Source organism: Erithacus rubecula (assembly GCF_903797595.1).
Source record: "Erithacus rubecula genome assembly, chromosome: 1".
In the NCBI taxonomy this organism is placed as follows: Eukaryota; Metazoa; Chordata; class Aves; order Passeriformes; family Muscicapidae; genus Erithacus; species Erithacus rubecula.
The window spans coordinates 5044542-5064127 of record NC_136658.1 but is presented as its reverse complement, the minus strand read 5'-3'; the positions used below and the strand labels follow the sequence as shown (position 1 = coordinate 5064127).

At 40.2% G+C, this 19586-nt stretch overlaps 1 protein-coding gene and 2 long non-coding RNA genes across 4 annotated transcripts in view; 1 reads left to right on the top strand and 2 right to left on the bottom strand.

Annotated features, from left to right (window-relative positions):
• LOC306808269 overlaps positions 1-19586 on the bottom strand; it is a 145105-nt gene that overhangs the window by 95447 nt on the left and 30072 nt on the right. For both annotated transcript variants that reach the window (XR_013775946.1, XR_013775947.1), the window contains exon 3: positions 17518-18615. This is a non-coding gene — a long non-coding RNA (uncharacterized lncRNA). The remainder of the gene's footprint in view (positions 1-17517; positions 18616-19586) is intronic.
• Positions 4311-6239, bottom strand: LOC306808356. Its single transcript, XR_013776000.1, has 3 exons — positions 6198-6239; positions 5218-5312; positions 4311-4605 (listed from the first exon to the last, which is right to left on the bottom strand). It is a non-coding gene; the product is annotated as an uncharacterized lncRNA (long non-coding RNA).
• HTR1F (5-hydroxytryptamine receptor 1F) overlaps positions 15985-19586 on the top strand; it is a 102577-nt gene continuing 98975 nt past the window's right edge. Inside the window, exon 1 of the mRNA XM_079318279.1 lies at positions 15985-16288. The gene's annotated coding sequence lies outside the window, so the exon portion shown is untranslated. The remainder of the gene's footprint in view (positions 16289-19586) is intronic.

Genomic DNA, 19586 nt, shown 5'->3' with positions numbered 1-19586 from the left:
AGCCCCTTGTAAAGGGACATCAACCCTCCCACAGCCCACCAGAGTGGGCAGGGCTCCCTCCACTACAGAGCAGAGGAAAAACTTGGTGTCTTCAGCAACAGGGTACTTCAGGTGCTCAGTGACTGACCAGCAATTAATTATCCCCAAGGAGAAACTGGAGGTTTAAAGCACAAAGCTGATCAATACAGTCATTAGAAAGAAGGATGCTCACCAATCTTCTGTGCCTTTCTGGAACTGCATCTTTCAAAAACATAATGTAAAGTGTTCAGGGAGTGTATGTGCATTACTGTATTTATGTTGTGTATCTAAAAGTATCAATTTGTTTAATAAGCATTTTTCATTTGGAATATGAATCTGAAAATATTCCAGCTTGCAAGACTTCCTCTGTTGCCTGATTACAGAAGATCCTCTGTCTTCTACTAGTAAAGGCTTCAGCTGATTTTGGGTCTTTTAAAGAGATGTACAAGTCTCTCCTCAGCAAACCCCATGTGATGAAACCCTCTGGGAAGCATTCAAAGAAATACATATTCATCCTGAGTAGCAGCCAGAGCTTTTCTACTGGTTACACAGAAACCACAGTCAAATCCTTGTTATATGATGCAGCCAGAATATTTGTGCTCAGTCCTAACTTACCCCTAACAAAACCTTACCACAACAGGGACCAATTATTTCCTATTGCAGGTGTTTCTCCCTTCCCAATTATGACCATAAATTTTATCCAGGACCCAAGAGGGTTTTATTTTCTAATTCTCTTAGGTACCTAAGAGAAACCTCCATTGCAAATTCACAGTAACCACTATTTCACACAGCCAGCAGACCTCAGTGAGAGAAAGGGGTCACTGTGAAATTACTGCTGCTTACAAAGTTTTTCACTGGGTAGAAAACTGGGCCATCATTTCCATAACTCATATTTTTCATACACTTAGAATTATGCAAGAAATCACCTTTCTACCAAAAAAGTATTCTGCATTAAGCATTGCAGAGAATGACAAAAATTGGGAAGTATATTTTTAATGTATATTTTATCATTCTCCCCAGTGGTCAGTTAAGCCAAGTTTCACAGCATTGTTTCTTTTAAGTCTGTTTTATATGTGATTGAATGCTAGAGATGAGCAAAATGCTGCCTGCAGTACTTATGCTTATTTGTCACAGCTTGAAATTGGACTGGGATACTGAGAGCATTTCAGAGCCTGTGCAAATCCTCTTTGGATTATTTACAACCTGTTGATGCATATTCAGGAGCACACCATAAAATACCATTAAAATGGTAAATCTGTCCTCAATTACTATGAGCCTCCCCACCTCCTCTTGCTCTTTCATATGTTTTCAATTGCTTTGCTTTCACTGCTAAACCAAATATGACATATTTTCAATAATAAAACAGAAAGTGCATGATGTGATATCCGATATCTTTACCACTGGTGTCATGAAACTGAGGGCAGAGACTATTTTACTGGAAAACAATGATACTGAGTGAAGAACAGGAGTGACAACTACTTGCTGTAGATGGATGCTGCAGATAGCAGCTGGAGGCTAAGATGCATTTCACTGTTACTAATTAAATTTGGATATACAAATAGCAAAAAAACCAACCAACCAACCAAAAACCTCAAACCGATAAATGGTTCCCATCCATAGTAGAAAATCTGTTTTGTTCAAATCAAGCTATATGGTACTCACAGAAAATATTGCTGTTAACAGAGTTTATAGTGCAAATTTTTCCCTGTTAGATCTCTAAGTCACCATGCTGCAAGTCTATTTTACTTGTTTCCCCCCACAGTTCTTATTCTTTTTATTCTAGACTTCTTTGATTAAAGCCAAGAGAGTTAAATTCTTAAATCTTGCTGTTATTTCTGTGCCCATATTGTAGGCAGAGGGGGGTTTTGCTAGAAATATTCATATTCTAAAATAGAAAAGAAAATCAAATTCCTCTGGAGTGGAGAATTTCTTAACTTTATCACAAACATCCCGTATACTAAATGGCATCTGTCTCCCTGAAGAAGCAAATTTTCCCTTCTTCCAAAGCAGTCAAATATGGAGCACACTGCTAGCTGCATTTTGTGGTTATCACATAAAAGAAGAAATACCCCAAAGTTTATTCCCTTTCCCCAGGTGACTGATATCAAATCACAATTGTAATTCAGAGAGAGGCAGGGGAGAAAGCAGAAGTGCTTAGTCAAGGAGAATTGTTCACAAGTTAAATGCAGTGTGTGCACTTACAAAAGAGGATTTTTGGTTGCAGGAGAGTTTGACTGTATCTTAGTCATGTGCTGCTTCTGCCAACATCAGACATGATGTTCCAGAAAAACCACACACTCACACTTCAAGAGCAAAGATTAAACCAACATTTTTACTAGGAGCTCTCACATTCAATCACATGGAGGAAAAAAAGAAGAAAATCTCTTCAATGACAGATACAAGACAGCTAAGACTCCTTTTTTTTTTTGCCAGGAGAACACTAAAGCCAGGGAATCTTCCTCAAGGCACTGCCCTTGCCCTGCCTTATCCAAAGCATCCTCTAATCCCTCTCTGCAGGGCAGAGCACACTAAACCACAGCTTGAGATTCACAGAGCCTTTTGTCCCAGGAAACTCAGCTCAATTACCACCCCAGGAAAAATGGCACACTACCTTCTAATTGTCTTTTGCTTGACCCACCAGCTCTTAAAGCACTCAGCAATAAATGAGAATAATCTGGTCTCTGGTTTAATTGCTCCTGCACAGGGTGTCAGCCAAACTCTGGCTTTGCACATCGTGCTGCACAAACAAATTGTGCACATACAGACCTACCACACAAGGAACATTATTCTTATTATTGAAACCAAACTTGCCAATCTAATGTGGAGACAGGAAAAGGAAAAGAGAACAGAAACAAAAGAAACCTAAAAAATAAAAATAAACCAAAAAACAAACAACAAAACCCCAAAAAGACAAAAAAAAACCCCACACAAAAACAAAAAAAAAGAAAAAGAAAAAAACTCACCTAAAAAAGACAAAAAATCCCCAAAAGACACAAAAACCCAAAGAGAACAAAAAAACACCAAAAAAATCTAAAACAAAGACATAAAAAATAAACAAGAAACAAAAAATAAAATAAGCCAAAAAACAAAGAACGAAAATAAACCCATAAAACAAAAAAGACACAAAAACCTCATTAAAAAAAAACAAAACAATAAAACAGAAAAACAAAAAAAAAAAAACAAAAGAAACACCAAAACAAAAAAGCCCCATGAAAACAAAAAAAAATACACGAAAAACCCAAAAACCACAAATAAACCCCAAAAACATCCAAAAACCACAAAATACCCCCAAAACAAAAAAAAAACAAAAAAAAAAGGAGAAAAAAACCCACACAAAACCCCCCAAGAAATTAAGAAACCAACAAAACAAAAAAACTTAAAACAAAAAAAAACCCCAAAAAAACAAAAACAGATATGAAGAAATGCAGCATGAGTTGATAACCCATCTTCCCAGATCCTATGAAGTTACTTCATTTTTGTTAAACACATCTTTTTCAAGCCAGATATCAGCTTTTATTTACAGTGGTCACTATTAAGCATTCCAAATACTTAAGATAGCAACCCTACAGACAAATTATATTTCTGCTGTAATTAAAAAAAAAAAAAAAAGTCTGCAGCACCCAGAGACTTCCATAGTGCTTCAAAAGTTGCATTGTGCCTCTGCTTTGTTCACCTTGCATTAAAGTTGTCTGTAAGTATCTTCAGACTTGCAGGTAATTAAAAAAGTCACTGAACTCAAAGTAAAACTGGCAAAACTAAGTCTTCCAAGTTTCTTTTGTAATGTTGCAGCCTTGAGCAAAATTCTAATAGCATCATTTGGGTTTTACATTCACAAAATTGAGTGTGCAAATTCTGCTGCATACAAATAAGAGATTTGCATATATTTGACCAACTTCTGTAAGTTTTGATAAAAAATTATTAACTGCTATATCTGTACAGTAGAAAAATCCATCCTAATGTTGATAAGAAACACTTTGAGGAAGAAAAACAATAATAAATCAGTCTTGGCAGGAATTGAAATTCAGAAGGTAGGCTGATCATCAAACTTGGAAATGTTATTTAGTGATACACAATAAAACAACCTGCATTCTCCAATTCCCCAGTTAATGTTTATTGATTAAGTTTTGTTAGAAAAAAACATTAGCAGTGCATATCCTTGGACAGGTGCTTAATGCAAGTGGTGTAACTTATATCTAACCATTTGTTCAGTGAAAAGCATTTACAAGGAATTGTTTTTCACTCCTGAGGGGTTAAAAAGAGGGAGTACTTTGCAACAATGCAAGCAGAACAAATTGAAAAAAATGCATTCTATTTTATTGGGTTATAAAAACAAGTCATTGCCAAAGTTTCATAGAGGTACAGTTAGTATGTTCAGCATTACATTGTATTGAAAAAGTTGCTTTTCTATTTCAAGACTTCAGAGCAAGCTTTGGAAAAGAAACCCCAACATTCCCTAATGCATTAGAAATAGATATTGAATTTTAAGTACATTAATTGCACACAGCATTCCATTTACCTACAGCTATTCTGAAATTAAGCCAGTCTTGAAGATTAGAATTCCCACCACCATTCTTGCATGTTTTAAACCTGCAGAGCAGTTTTCATTCTGAGTGAGTCAAGGGAAAGAAAAAAAAAAAAAAAACTGCAAAGAATTATCAGGCAGTTATATTATTGCTGTAAAGGCATCAACCAGGTGACTCACAAATCTAGAGAGAAGAGAACACTGTGTTCTTCTGTTCTCACCTTTCAAGAAAAGGAGTTTACTAAAACAGCAGCATGATAGTAATAAACTTGTAAACAAGTGTGGACATTCTCTTGTGACATCTTCTTAAAGCAGTCACAGGCTTCTGTCCCAAACAATCTCTGTTTCTAATTGTATTTTTCAGGGGATCCTGGTTTAATGGGCCCAGCCCCACTCACTCACTCACTCCCCCACAGTGGGATGGGGGAGAGAATCAGAAGGCTCAAAGTGAGAAAGATCACGGGTTCAGATAAAGACATGCACAACATGTTTTGTGGTCTTTTCTGCAAAAGTTGTAGTGTTTCAGCTTAGTATTCAGCAAAATAAATGTTCTTAAATACGTGTTGGAACATCATCAATAAAAAGTAAATTCTAAAGGTCAGTATATACAAGTTCAAGAAAGCATAAAGGAAAGTCAGCTTTAAACTGTGGGAGAGCAGGAAGAGTCAGAAGGATACTGAAAATATTTCATTAGAGTTCAGAATACTCTCAGGAGCAATCTCTCAATAATACCACAGGTATCACACTGCTGAATCTTCTGTTTCTTTCTGAGCTTCTGTTAGAAAGAGTTAACACAAAGGGACAGTTTTGCTTAGGAAAATAAATGTGGGAAAAGGCTAGTGCTGAAGAATTTGCATTTCCACCATTTTTCAAAACCTTTATGTAAGATGCTATTAATTACTAACAACTACACAGAAAAGGAGCCAAGTACTCTTGCCCAATCTCTGTTGTGCCCCACCAAATAATTTTAACAATTCCATTTTTAAAGAGTTTTCATAAAGTCCAATCTATTCCTATTTCCATCACCTCCCTGGGCTCTGATTTAGGCTAACAGTGCTGTGTTATAACAAGAGAACAAAAACATACACTAAGAGTTAAAATAGGGATATGTCTTTTCAGAGCATCAAAGCATTTGACTACCTTAATTGCCAATGCTTTTCTCAAGGTTAATGGTAAAATACAATCTCATGCTCTCAAAAGCATGCTCAGCTGAAGCTTAAGCTTTGCATAATAGCAGGACTACTCAGCCCCTCAGCCCTCAGTTATTGGCACAAACATTTCCATTCAAGGCCACAGCACATACCAGCAGCAATGTCTTCCCAACAGAGCCAGATACATCCTCAGCTTTAAATACAAGAGCCACAACATGCATCAAAGTTTTGCTTCTTCAAACAGCCTCGAGAATCAGAGAGTAGAGACATGAAGATGACCAGTAAAGACAAAACTGTAGCGATTATGTCAAGACAGACTGGACTGACACCATCATCAGTCCTTTATGAAAAATTTTTCATGCCTTCTTTCAGGCAGCTCCACACAGCTCTGACTCCTTCTTTCCTCTCTTCAACTCTCTTTCTTCACTCTGCATGACTGGCTAACCCCAACCTGTCCCTCACCCAGCCACCCAACCCTGTCTGTCCCTCACACAGCATCTCCTTACCTTGTCTGTGCCTTGCATAATCCCATGTCCCTTCCTCCTCACAGTACAGCCAGCAGACGCCATCCCAAACTGCAGCAAACTGGGTCTCCAACTCTCAGCCAGCTGACCCACTCTTTTATAACCTCCATCCCATTGGGCAGGCAAGGCTGTCTCCACTCCTCTAATCAGTACAGCTGTAATTCACTGAGGACAAATTGCCTTCTATGCTATCCTTACAATTTCCCCACACAAGACTGTTCACCCAAGGGGCCCCTGAGGCAGCCCATGGTGAGACTAAAGCCCATCCCTGCAGGTGATGCCCTCCAGATACGGGAGCCAGGCATCCATCTGCACTTAACTGAACAAAAGGGAAATGTATCAGCCACAAACCTCCTTACCTTGACTCTGCTGAGATAGGTCAGAGACACTCAGAAGTCAGCAGCACTCTCCTTTTTTCTGGCATCCACCAGCACTGATCCTGTCTATAGCCCAAACACAGCCACTCCAGGCACCAGTTACAAACTCCCACCTTCTTCTCTTCCAAAAACTAAACTTTCAGTTGCAGAACATCAAAACAAGCTGGCAACTTGCTCAGACAAACTAGAATTGCCATTAAGTGTGGAAGCCTGGGGTCCTACCACTGGGACCATGACACTTCAGTCCTGGAAGGGAAAGAACAAGCAAGGAGAAGCACCCCTCTGGGTCATGTTGAGAAGAACACAGGCCTTTACAGGCACATGTTTGTCCTTCAAGTTCCATTGGTTAATAGAGTTGGTACCACCCCTGTTCATCCTCTGCTTGCCATATACATGTTGCAGTTATGTCAAGACAGACACAACTGACATCATCACCAGTCCTTTATTAGAAACTTTTCATGCTGCTCCACACGGCACTGACTCCTCTCCTCTCTGCTAAAGAAAGTTTCCTTCTTCTTCCTGCATGTCTGGCTAACCCCAACCTGTCCCTTACCCAGCCACCCAATCCTGTCTGTCCCTCACAAAACATCTCCTTACCTTGTCTGTCCCTTGCACAACTCCATGTCCCTTCCTCCTCACAGCACAGGCAGCAGACTCCATCCCAAACTGCAGCAGACTCAGGGTCTTGAGCTCTAACTGATAGCCAGCTAATCTTTTATAACCCAGCCTGAAACTTCACTTAGCCTGCAGAGCAGACCAACAGTTCCATTTGTGAACTCAGAGCAATGTTTCTATAGTTTTTAATGTGTTTTATTATTAACTTCAAGTGCTTTCCCTCATAAACACCTTCTGAAAGACTGGTGAATTATGTTCCCATGCTCATTTTATACACACACACATATATATATATATATATATATATATATATACATATAAGTGTGTATGCATAAAAGTTCAGGAAAAACACTAGGAAGAATCTTGGTTTTCACCTAAGATTTCCTTTGTACCTTGCAAGACAGTTTCATAAATTAAGCAAATCAAGAAGGATTAAAGTTCAAGGAAAGCAGTAGCTGAGCTCCACATAGATGTCAGGAAGAAACTAATGAGACTGGTCACTCCTACATCAAATAAATCTCAAGATTATGGATGTGACAGATGTCCTAATGATATTTTACTATTCCTCATAGAGATTCTAGGCAATTCTAAGACAAAACAGGAATAAGAAGCAAAATCTATCCTAAGGGAAAACAATTTTGAAAGATTGTCCCTGCTAAGTGTTAAGACCAAAGGTTTTGTTAGAGGTGGAGGAGAAGATTAAAGACTGAAAAAGCAAAAAGCATCCACAACACAGGAATCAGAGGAAAGAACATGCTCAGCAGGCATATTTCTCTATGAGGGAGCAGGTGAAGATCTAATAGTTTTGGAGGCATGCAAAGGTTTGCAGGGCAGAAGAGACAGAAAAACATAAATGGAAGGATAGAAAACAGATGTAGAAAGAGGATGCTCCCAAGAAATGTATGAAAGAAAAATGTTCAAAGCTCCATGGTGACAGAGAGATCCCAGCACCTCTCAGAAAAATAAAAGAGGGGAGGCACAGGGATGAGTAATGCCAGGCAGAAAACTTAACAGAGGTGGTTTTCTATTGGGAAACAATGGGACAATTAGCTAAAGTTTTTCATGGCAAAGAACAACTGTTAGTAACTTCTTCAGTCTTCTTGTATTTGGTGAAAGGCAAAGAAGTTTTCCCTCCATTTTAAAAAACTGGAAGGCTGGATGTAGTGAATGACCATGGAGATTATCAACCTCAGCTACTGGGGGTTCTCATCCAACATGCAGCCAATCAATATAAATCTGTGTTTGTTTGGGTTTTGTTTTTGAGACCTGCTCTCCACTAGTGCTTCCCCATGAAAATCTCATCATCACTTACAAAGTTACATTTAAACATCTCTTGAAAAATAAAGGCATAATCTAGTGATTTATGTAAAAAATAACACCACAAAGCTTTACCTGTATTCTTCCAGCAAGACTTTTTACAGATTGAAACTCATCTGAACTTCAAAATAGTATTTTTTACAGAGATGGACAAAAACATATAGATAGATGAGGGGTGGAGGGTCCTAAAATACCAATTGCATTTTTACAAGTCAAGAAACTGAAGAGGAAAAAAAATGATCTTACACATTTCAAGAGATGTAGCTTGGTGACAAAGCTTCTTTTTAGAAAACAGAGACTTTTAAAATCTCTAACACATTCATTCCATAGTCTGTACTCAAAGCAAATGCACTCAGCTTTTGCACAAAAGAAGATGAACAATTAGCCAGCTATACACTATTCATAATGATGCAAGAAGTTATTTCAGAGACTGGGATCTTTAGAAGCAAACATTGCCATGGAAAGATGAATTTATTTAGAAGTCATTAGAATACTTGTCTCATCAATTCTTTCATTTCTTCACCTGAGCTCAGTCTGTTTAAGAGCAACACAGTCAAGCTGTTTAATGATGGAAAAATTAAAACCTTTGCAATAAATATGTCCCTAGGCTATTTATTTTCCAATGCAATTTTTAAAATATTAATCAAAGCAGCAGCAAACAAAAAGACTCAGAGATATCTGAGCAAATCTAATAATTGTAATTTATATTAAATGTTTTCTCTCTTATGTGAGCTATTTATTGTTTAGTCAATCAGAACCATGCACAAGGATTTCTTTAAGAAAAGCAGTAGAAGCTATTCAGTGCCAAGCTGCATTGGAAGGTTTTTAATATCTTTCTGGATGAAGTGGGCTGACACCAGGTGCCCATGGAAGCTGGTCTATAATTCCCCTTCTCATCTGGGAAACAGAGAGAAAATATATCAAAAGGCTGATAAGAAAAGGGAGAGGTCACTCACCAGCAAAACAGATTTGACAAGGGAAAATGGCTTTATTACCCACCAAAGTCGTTTTTCTCAGATTCAACTTCACTCACAATTTTCTCTCCCTCCTCCCCACCAGCAGCACAGGAGTGGGGGAAGTGCTCAGTTCCTCACACATTGTCCCTGCTGCTCCTCACACCCTCCCCCTGCCCCAGCTGGGGTCCCTTCCATAGGAGACATTCTCCACAAATTCCAGCAAGTTCCCTTGGGCTGCAGTTGATCATGAACTGCTCCAGTGTGGAACCCCCATGGACTCACCAGTTCTGCCAGCAAATCTGCTCCAGCATGGGCTAAATCCACTAACAAAGTTACATTTAAATATCAGGCTGCACTGTGGGATCCTCCATGGGCTGCAGGGGAATCTCTGCATCCCTGGGATCCTCCATGGGCTGAAGGTGGATCTCTGCTCTGGGGCCTGGAGCATCTCCTGCCCTTTGTTTCCCACTGACCTGGATCAGTCTGCAGAACTGTTTCTTCCCTTCTCACCTCTCTCTCCAACCACAGTTGTGCAGGTTTTCCTCCTCTTCCTTCTTAAATCCCAGAGGCTGCTCCACCATCCCTGAGGGGCTTGGCCTTGGCCAGCAGTGAGTCTGTCTTGGCATCAGTTCTGTTAGACACAGAGGCAGCTTCACACAGAAACCACCCCTGAAAACCCTCACCAGCAAAATCTGGTCATGCAAACCCAATGTATTGAATCCAGAAGGGGAAGGGAAGGGGAGAATAATTTTTTAAAATAAGAAGTCCTGCAGTCTTTGTGGTAGCCAGCACCTGATTGAAGCAAAGAGTGGCAAATACTGATCTAGCTGTGCAAAAAGTCATGTTGGTCTCATCCAGTCAAAATCATGACAAATGTCCATGAAAAGTGTAAAAAAAGCTTAGAGCAAGGGATGCTAGACTTGACATTACTGAAATAAGTGGATGCACACCATTTAGCCACCTTGGAAGACTTGCTTTATTACTCCACTGCTGTTTGGCTGCTTTTTTCTGACTCTTCTCCAGCATAGATCCTAGGTTCATTTTGAATAAGGTTATGTAGAAACCTCCTTTGTCATTCCTGATGACTGATATAGATGACTTTTTCTTTACTGAAAAAAACAGATCTAAGTACTCTTTAACATTTGCATTGTTAGGCCTGCTTTTTTTACATCAGATGGAGGCATTTATTCCTTCAACAAATTCTTACTCATTTTAAAACTCTCTTGAATATGACAAAGACTCTCATTCTCAGTGAAAGCAACTGAGCCCCACAGGGCTTCAGTAAATCTTCAGTAAATTCTGCATCAGAACAAAATCAGCCCAGTAACTGGTCAGCGCCCCTGGGCAGAGACCAGAGTGCTTCTTATTACAATTATGCTGGTAGCTTATTGGAGGGAATGAAGTTCTGGGTTTTCTAGATAGGAGTCTCAACAAAATGCTTCTAAACTTTTGAAAGGGAAGGGGTGTTGCAACATAAGAATGTGTTAGGGGTTGTTGTTTTCTTTACTTCTTCATCAAACCATAGAATGGGTTCAATGGGTTTAATGATGTGCTGCAAGGGCACTATTACTGTAGCTATCAGGATATTGTACACCAGTTTGCTCTGCAATTAGCAATTTTCCATTTTGCTGGTCAAACTCCTCCCTTTCCCTTGCACTTGGATGTTGCCTTGATACCAGGCTCTGTGTGTTTGTGTGCGTGTGTGCAAACGTGATCACAGCAGCTGACAGAAGAGCAACACCCAGCCAAGTGGAAAACACAATTTCCAGAAGAGAAAAACATGCATTCCCAGAGACAACAATCTGTCTAAATAAGTCATCTGTTAACTGTAGTTAGCCAGTAATTGAGCAGTGGAAATGATCAAGATTTCTAGTGGATCTCATCTTAAGTTTTTCTATGTTCTTTGCTATTAGATTTCATAAAGTCATAGAATCATTAAGGTTGGAAAAGACCTCTAAGATCATTGAGTTCATCCTTTGGCCAAACACCACCATGTCAACTCAGGGCTGTCATATCCTCCTACCTCTTAAGCACTTACCACTTTGGATAAATAATTGTATTTCCTAGAATCTGAACTTTATAAACATGTGAAATATGGAGGACATCCTCACTTTTGAAAGAATGAGGAAAGTACAGGGATTTTGGCAGCTTCTGCAATTCTTTCCAGTACATGAATATACACTCTGGTATATGGTGGCATGAAGAAAGCCACCAAAGTCCCAGTGGGCAACGGGAATGGAAGTTACTAAATAAAAGAAAGAGATAATAAAGTTGTTACTGACATAATAAATTAGGATATGAGCATCCTTGTCCTCCCTCTCAGCTGTGGTCATATCCAGTTTCCACATTCTGAGAACTCAAATGAATCTGTAACAATATTTACTTACTTGCTTTTCTTCCGAGTGATTTCTTGCTGCATTCTGCTTTTCCTGTCCATTGTGAGGTAACATTCATGCTTTTTAAAATTCCAGTCTTTTTCTTCACTCACCAGGTGCTGGGCATCTCCTTTCCCACCATCTGACATAATAGGTGTGGCATGTCCTTTTTTCCAAGAGGCAGCCTTAGCTTCTCCAGTTTTCTTTCAAGAAGAGTAACACACTATGCCCTGTCCCATAGCCCCTGCTAAATGTGCTGCAGGGCACCCTTGAGCTTAATGCTTTGGCCTCTTTGAACATGTGAAGTGTAAATGTTATTTACAGAGAAAAACATCTTCACGTTTTTCCCTCTTTAGATAGATAGCAATGACACACACATATACATTTCATTAAGCAAAAATTATCATCTGTTTTCCTAAGCAGCAATCTTCCTTCTCACTTAATAATCAGCCTTTAAGTGAACTAAGAGTGTTTTAATTAAAGGATGCAAACAAATGGTCTGATTTTGAGCTGCTGAGCACCTGGCAAACTGCAGATGGTCTGTCCCTGCTCCTCTGACCCTCGTTAAGGGCACACCACAGCACATGATGGCTGTGCAAGGCAGAGTCACCTCTCACCTTTCTGGACATCATAATGTAAATAACAGCATCATAACCCCTGTCATCTAACTGATGACAAGCTAACCTGGCATCTGCATGGCTTAGTTTATACCAAATTTGTAGGTATTTATAGTAAAGTAGAAAAGGCAAGAACTGTGAGAAATCAGGCTCTAGGTCATCCTGGGACTCAGCACCAGCTACAAAAGATGGCTCTGATGCCAAACACTGTTCAGCCAGCTCCTTTTCATCTTTCCTGTCCACAAAGCCAGTGAGACCCCTCACACTGCTCTGAGGGAGTTTGTTCTAGGCTGAGCCCCCCCCAAATCTCTGTGTTACACTGATTGAGTCTCCCTTCACCCCACATGAACTAGTCAGGATATGCACAGCAGACAGATATGCTCAGAAAGGAAAGCAAAAGACTTGAGGGATTTAAAAGCAGGAGGAAATGGTCAGCTAGATCTCTTCTAAGAGCACAGCAGTAAAAATCAAAAAAGGATGTGCATCCCCTGCAATGCTGAGTTATTGCCCTAATAAATGCCACTGCCAAGGAGGAGCTTCTTGCAGAAGATAGTGTGGCCCTAGAGACTGAACAGCAACTTTTATACTTGCCTTTCATAAACCCAGTGGGAGGAAATTTTTCTGACAGCAGTATCTGCCACATTAATTTCTTAGATCAGTTCAAGCTTTTTTATTTTCTGTTTGGTGTCTTTGGTCATATCCACACAAATGTGTTCAGGGCCTCTTCTCCACTCCCCAGAAAGCAAAAGCATCTGGGGAGATCTGATGGAGGGTGTAGTGGTGACACAACTGTAAAAACCTCACTAAAACTTTCCTTTGTCCCTCTCTTACAGCTGAAAGCAGCAGAGGTAAGGAGGTAATATGAGAGGTAAGGAGGAAGAATAGGAGGGAAAAAAACTCTGGCATTCCAATCTGATTAACCTCCAGACCTGCAGCTGCAACCCAAGAAGAGAGGAAAGGTGTCTGCAAGCAAACTTCAGCAACCTGATCCACATAGGTGAATGGGAAAGGATGAAGAAGCAGGAACAAACCAAAGCTTCCTAACACTCCTGGAAAAGAAACATCCCAGAAAGGAAAAGAGTCTGCAAAGGGATGCCATACAGGAAATACAAATTATCCACCTGATGTATTGCACAAGGGGAATTTAAATGTGATGGAAACTCCCAAAAGTTTCAGATGCATCAAGTCTACTCTGTCAAGGAGGGAGGAGAGTTTACAAATGATGGGGGCTGACAAACAAGCTCCCATCCTTCTTTCACTCCATAACCATGTGAGGCAGAGTTTGAGAAAAAGAAAAGCAACTTGGACTTCACAGCTGGATACTGGAATTTCAAACAAAGTATTAAAGGTTTCCTGCCTGCTCTTCTCCAATACCAGCTTTACACACCAGGTCATAGACCAGCCATCATATCATTTTTCAATTTTCTTTTTATTTACCATTCAAACAATCTGCTATTACCATTTTAGTGTCATAGTGTTTTAGAGCCTGAGTCCAGGATCAACACTTTAATGCAGCAGGTGTTGTGCAAATTCAGGACAAAAAGACTGTCTCAAAAAACCTTGAGATTTAAGTACGTAGGATCTGTGGACATTCTTTCCTAAATAAACCCTCCATGCAGCTGTTTCCAATTACTCATTTTTGGTTTTTTTTTTTTTTTTTTTTAATTTAATTCAGGAAATTAAACAACTTTATCAAAACTAACACAAATATCACTGAAGCTAAATAAAACTCATCCACCACTTCTTGACTCTCAGTTTGACACAATTTTTGAAGGAAGCTTAAAACAATCAAGAAATACTTTTCCATAAGCCCCATGGCTATGTGTATCATAAAATGCCTTGCTAGACTGACACAGCAGACACCAAAAGCAGAAATGTGTTCAAAAAAACACCTGCATATTTAAAAAAAAAGATTCCTCAAGGTGGTTAGATACAAAGGCACAGGCAGCATTTCAAACCTGCATTGCCTCAGCTTCAGGCAGATGAGAGGGTGCTCCAGGACAAGGATCTCCCTGTATTGCCCAGGTCTCACACTCTTTTCCTAAGTACTTACTGCCAGCCCTCCTCCTGAAGAATTTCTGCCTTCCCCAGCATGACCATTCCTGTGTAAAAGACAATGACAAAAAAAATTGGCTCAGAAAAATAAGCTTTAAATTGCTGTCTGATAAGACAAAAACAGAAAAGCCCCTTGCTACCATCAAATCTATTTCTGTGAGGCACAGCAGCTGAACAAGATGTCACTGCACTGAGCAAGGCACAGTCTGAGGATGAGCCACAGTTTGAAACCAATACAGCAGACAAAATAACAACGAGCAAACTCTTAGCAAGCACCACAGGAAGCAGGAGGTCCTAAGGAGATATTTGAAGAGGATGGAGAGACTACTTGCTCTCACTGTGACATCCAATGCCCTTGCACATTGTTTTGGGAATTACTAGAGAGTTTCTGCCACCATCAATGTCACTCAGGCAGTTTTCCCTAGGAGAAAATATATTTTAAAGGTTTACAGACACAGCAGAAAAATAATATACTAAATTGTCAGTTCTAGAGAGGCACTTTCACATTCCTGCTGGACTGAGTGTAATGGCATCAATCTAACACTAGATGCAGACTACAGTGCAGAGATTAATCATAAACAGTTGACTCTTACTGGTCAGGAGCAATGGACAGAGCAGGAATGTTTTGCTATTATTTCTGCCATTTCTAAGGTCACTTGTGGTATAATACATTAATTCAAACAATAACCAGTGATGTGTGTAGCTGAGAGAGGAGATTGTATTAGTGCCAAAACTTGCAAAAGGAAAAACAGTGTCCAGCTCATATAAAACTGGAACTTAAAAAGCCTGCAGAAGGCAGGTCCTAAGCAGCAAGTTCAGCACCTGGCAGGCACTAAATGAAACTGAATCTAATTGGAATGATGAAGCTAAAATATGGCTATGTGATGCAGGTAGTTGTTAGAACTTCTGTCTTTAAAGGCTTTGCTTTGCTTTTATTAATAAATAATATCAGAAATTACTTTATAGTAATTTCAACTCTTTAAAGCTTTGGCGAAATAAATATTTGCAATGGGATGTAGGGGCTGATTTCACTGAAACACATTTTGGGTTTGTGAAGATCCCAAAACCCACACAAGTCGGGCGCTTGAAACAGACCTTCCCCTTCACCCCCGCTCCAGGCAGCAGCCTTTCCCCCCAATTTAGGACACACCAGAACCCCTCCCCACTCCGGAGGACTCGCGTGGCCCCTCCCAGCCCTGGAGGCACGGCGGCGGCACAAGCGGGTCCGCGGTCAGCATCGCACCGGGGCTGCAAGGCAGCGCGTCCCGGAGCCGCGGGTGGAGCATCCCTGGCATCCCATCCCGCTGGGCATCCCATCCCGCCGGGTATCCCATCCCGCTATACCCATCACCCCGGGCATCCCATCCCGCCGGGTATCCCATCCCGCTATACCCATCACCCCGGGCATCCCATCTTGCCGGGCATCCCATCCCGGTATACCCATCCCCCCGGGCATCCCATCCCGCCGAGCATCCCCGGTGGCTGCGGGCAGCGCGGAGCAGCAGCGCCGGGCCGGGAGCGCTCGGGGCGGCGCCGGGGTTTTCCCCGTCGGCTGCCGCTTCCCCGCCCCTCTCCGCCTTCTCTCGTTTTCATTTTTGGCGGGGGCTGCGGTGGGAAGCGCTTCGCTCTCCGCGCTCCGGGACCGGCGCCTGCCGCGGTGCGGATGCGTGTGGATGAATCCTCGTCAATACAGCTCCCGACGTTTCCCCCACCCCAAAAAAACCAAACCCAAACAAACCACCCACTTGGATAATTAAAACGGTAAATCTAGCTAACTTTTCATTTTCTTGCTTGCTGTGTGCTTATGTATGCAGGTATTTATTATTTATCTGGCTTCATTTCGTCATCCTTTGGTTTTTGTTAATTATCTGATCTTGTGCTGCAGGAGAATTTGAAATATTTGGGTTTGAAACAGAGGAGGACTCCGTTTCTGCTTTTTTCTAAAGTTGGAGTGAGGAATGAAAACGTTCCTAGTTCATACCAGCCTTGTGAATATGTTTACTTGCTTTACCAACCTGAACGTGGTGAGATTTCCTGGGGCATCATTCTCTTGAGTTTGCTTTTATTTTTGCCGATAATACAGCAAAGATGTGTGTATGCTACACACACAGCCTTGTAGGCTGATGGATTTTGTATGCTGGCATTCCCAGCTGAGATTCCAACTAAGCTTTGAATCTCTTTAGTTTATGATGTTAACAAGTGAACTGTGTCCTTTTTTCAATTTAACTTGTGGATTCTGCCCAGAGATCATCTAACCCAAATCAAATAGTGTTTCTTAGCCCTGTAATTATTTAGTTGCTTTTTCAGGGATAGAAGCATGCTCTCACTTGTACAGGTCATACAATTTGTACAGCTTCATAATCCAGAGGGCTTTTGTTCAGGAGGAAATTCATTTTATACTGTCCCTGTATTGGTTGGACGCTTTATGAGACTGCATGTTATGAAAACCAACTTTAGGAAATTCTATGTCTTTTCTTTGTTAGGTATTATAATTTCACAGATACTTATGCTTGCTACTATAAGCTATTCTTTTTCTTAGAATAGTAATTCAGCAGATATTTACTTGAGGAAAATAAAATTAAGAGATTAGTTTTTTTAAAAAATAGAATGTATACATGGAGAAAAGACTGTCTTATTTTCATCAAATAAGAGAACATGAGAGCATTAGTTGCATAGATGGTAAAAATTACTGACCTGAACTTTGCTGTAAAATATGGGCTAAACTTGGGAAAACTTAGCTCGGGGTAGACTCTGTTGCTCTTCATTGCTTGTGTTTCTTTCCTTTCTGAGAAGTCAATCATATTGAAGTACCTACCCACCCATACATGCATGAGCATATTCACCTGCACAGGCACATACCTGATGCTGTCCAAGTGCAGGACTTGGGAGCTGAGGTTTTGAGACACAGAGGACTACAAACAATGCAGGGGAAAGGAAAATGGAGGAGGGATTCACAGTATTTGCTGTTGGGCAAATTTTAGGGACCTTACCTTGGATGTGAGTCTCAGTAGTCAGAGAGGCAGGACCTCACATGCAGTTGGCACAGCTTCTGCTCTGAACTGCTGCCTGCTGTGGTTACATCTGTATTTAAATTAATATTTGAAAAACTTGAGTTCATCCATCATTTATCTTGTTAATGTTAAAAATGGGATAAAACATGCATTTGCTGATTAATTTGGTCTGCTAAATTCTAAGATCTGTTGACCCAAGAGACAAGTACTTGGCATAGGGGCTGAAAAAAAATATTTTTGTTTGTGATCATACAAACTTCTGTGTGCTGATGCTGCATGCTTCACTTCTTGCAGTGTTGCATGAAACAGGAACATGCAATTAGGGGTCATTTTTTCTCCTACACACAGGACTGTAAGGGTTAAGTGATTGGTCAGCAGCACTGCTCAGAGCATTAGGAACTCCAAGGTTTATTACTTTCTGAGCACTTGGAAAGGCACAGCCTTTGCCTCAGGTTGTTGTAAGGTACTGTAAGTAAACTGCTCTTGGTACCCCAGCCTCTTCACAATTACCATTCACACCTTCTCTCTTTGGTGGGATTTCTGCAAAGTCCAGATTTCCACCAAGCCTGTCATAAATATCTGGATGTTTCTTCTTTTTGGTCGTGGAGACTAAAGCACTTGGAATGTTAAAGGAGGGGGAAAGATAATCAGCTCCAAGCCATTGTGAAAAGTTAATACAATATCTATAGTAGGATTTCTGACTTACCTAAAATCTGCTTTTTTAAGAGGAGATTAATCAAACCTTTGTTGTTTTGGAGTTCCATTGTAATTATTTTTTTTATTCCCAGAAGTTTTGGACTCTACAGCTCTCACTGCCCTCAGTGAAACCTGCAAATATGCAAGTTTCCTTGCATGCTTCCTCCTCCTTCCTTCTCTGAGAGCTCCAAGTTGCTTCTGTTTCCATCCAGGCAGCAAATGAGAGGGCTGACAGAATCCACTCAGGCAGGAGGCACCCACTGCTTGTAGAATCTGACTTCTCAGAACCAAGGTCCCTCTTGAGCTTGGGTTACAGGACATCTCTCAGGTGCTCACAGCATTTTGTGCTAATTCCACATCTGAGGGTGGCATGCCACTGTTCTAGTGTTTGAGAGAACATAAGAGATCAAAATTCAGATATTTTAAATGATGATTTTAAATCACTGATGCACAGCTGTTAAAAACGACAACTGGATTTATCTGATCTGAAAGAGTAACACCTTTTTGTCCCAATTTTCTCTAAGGTATTTATTGGAAAAAAGCCTTATATGCTGCCAGATTCAGTGTTTTGCCCTATTATTAACCCCTCACCCAGACACAGCTTTAAAATGCATGAAAAACTGACTTTAAAGACAGCTCTAGCAGCTGAAATCAGTTTTTATACCTTTGTCTTTTAAATGACTAATCTCTGTCTGTGGGTGTCCATTTAACCTGTGATATAACTTTAGAAACTGCTGGAGGCAATTTGTACTACAGGATCTGAAGTGATTAACATTGGGTACACATATACATAAAGCATTTCAGTATGTGATGGGTTGCATCTCTTGGCTTTGGATGCCTTTCTCTTGTTTTTTGATGTCACATTCTCATCTGCAGGGTAATTTATGAGCACAAGCAGAGGTTATAGACTCCCTAATTCAAGCTTCAAAGTGTTATGGCATTTCTATACAAATGCTCATTTTTTTGCCATACCATTTAGCAGAAAGGATCAATGTGATCCATTATCCTGCAAGTATTGCATGAAAAAAAAAAAAAAAAAAAAAGTGGTTCTATCAAAAATGTGTCCCCTGGTTGTATTTTTTTGTAAACTAATTATACATGTCAGACATAATGTTGCCCTCTGCTATTACATTACATTTTCAAATATAATAAAGTTGGGGAAGTTTTGATGCATGAAAAAAACAAAGTACTTTTTCCACATTTGATGTCCATGGTTGGAGATTTGCTCCTGGCAGAGAAACAAGTCCTTCTGCCTATATAATTCACATTTTAATTAAAACCAGGGCACATTTTAAAAAAAGTATTGGGAGTGTATATTATATATATTGAATTTCAAGTGTTATTTTCTTGAT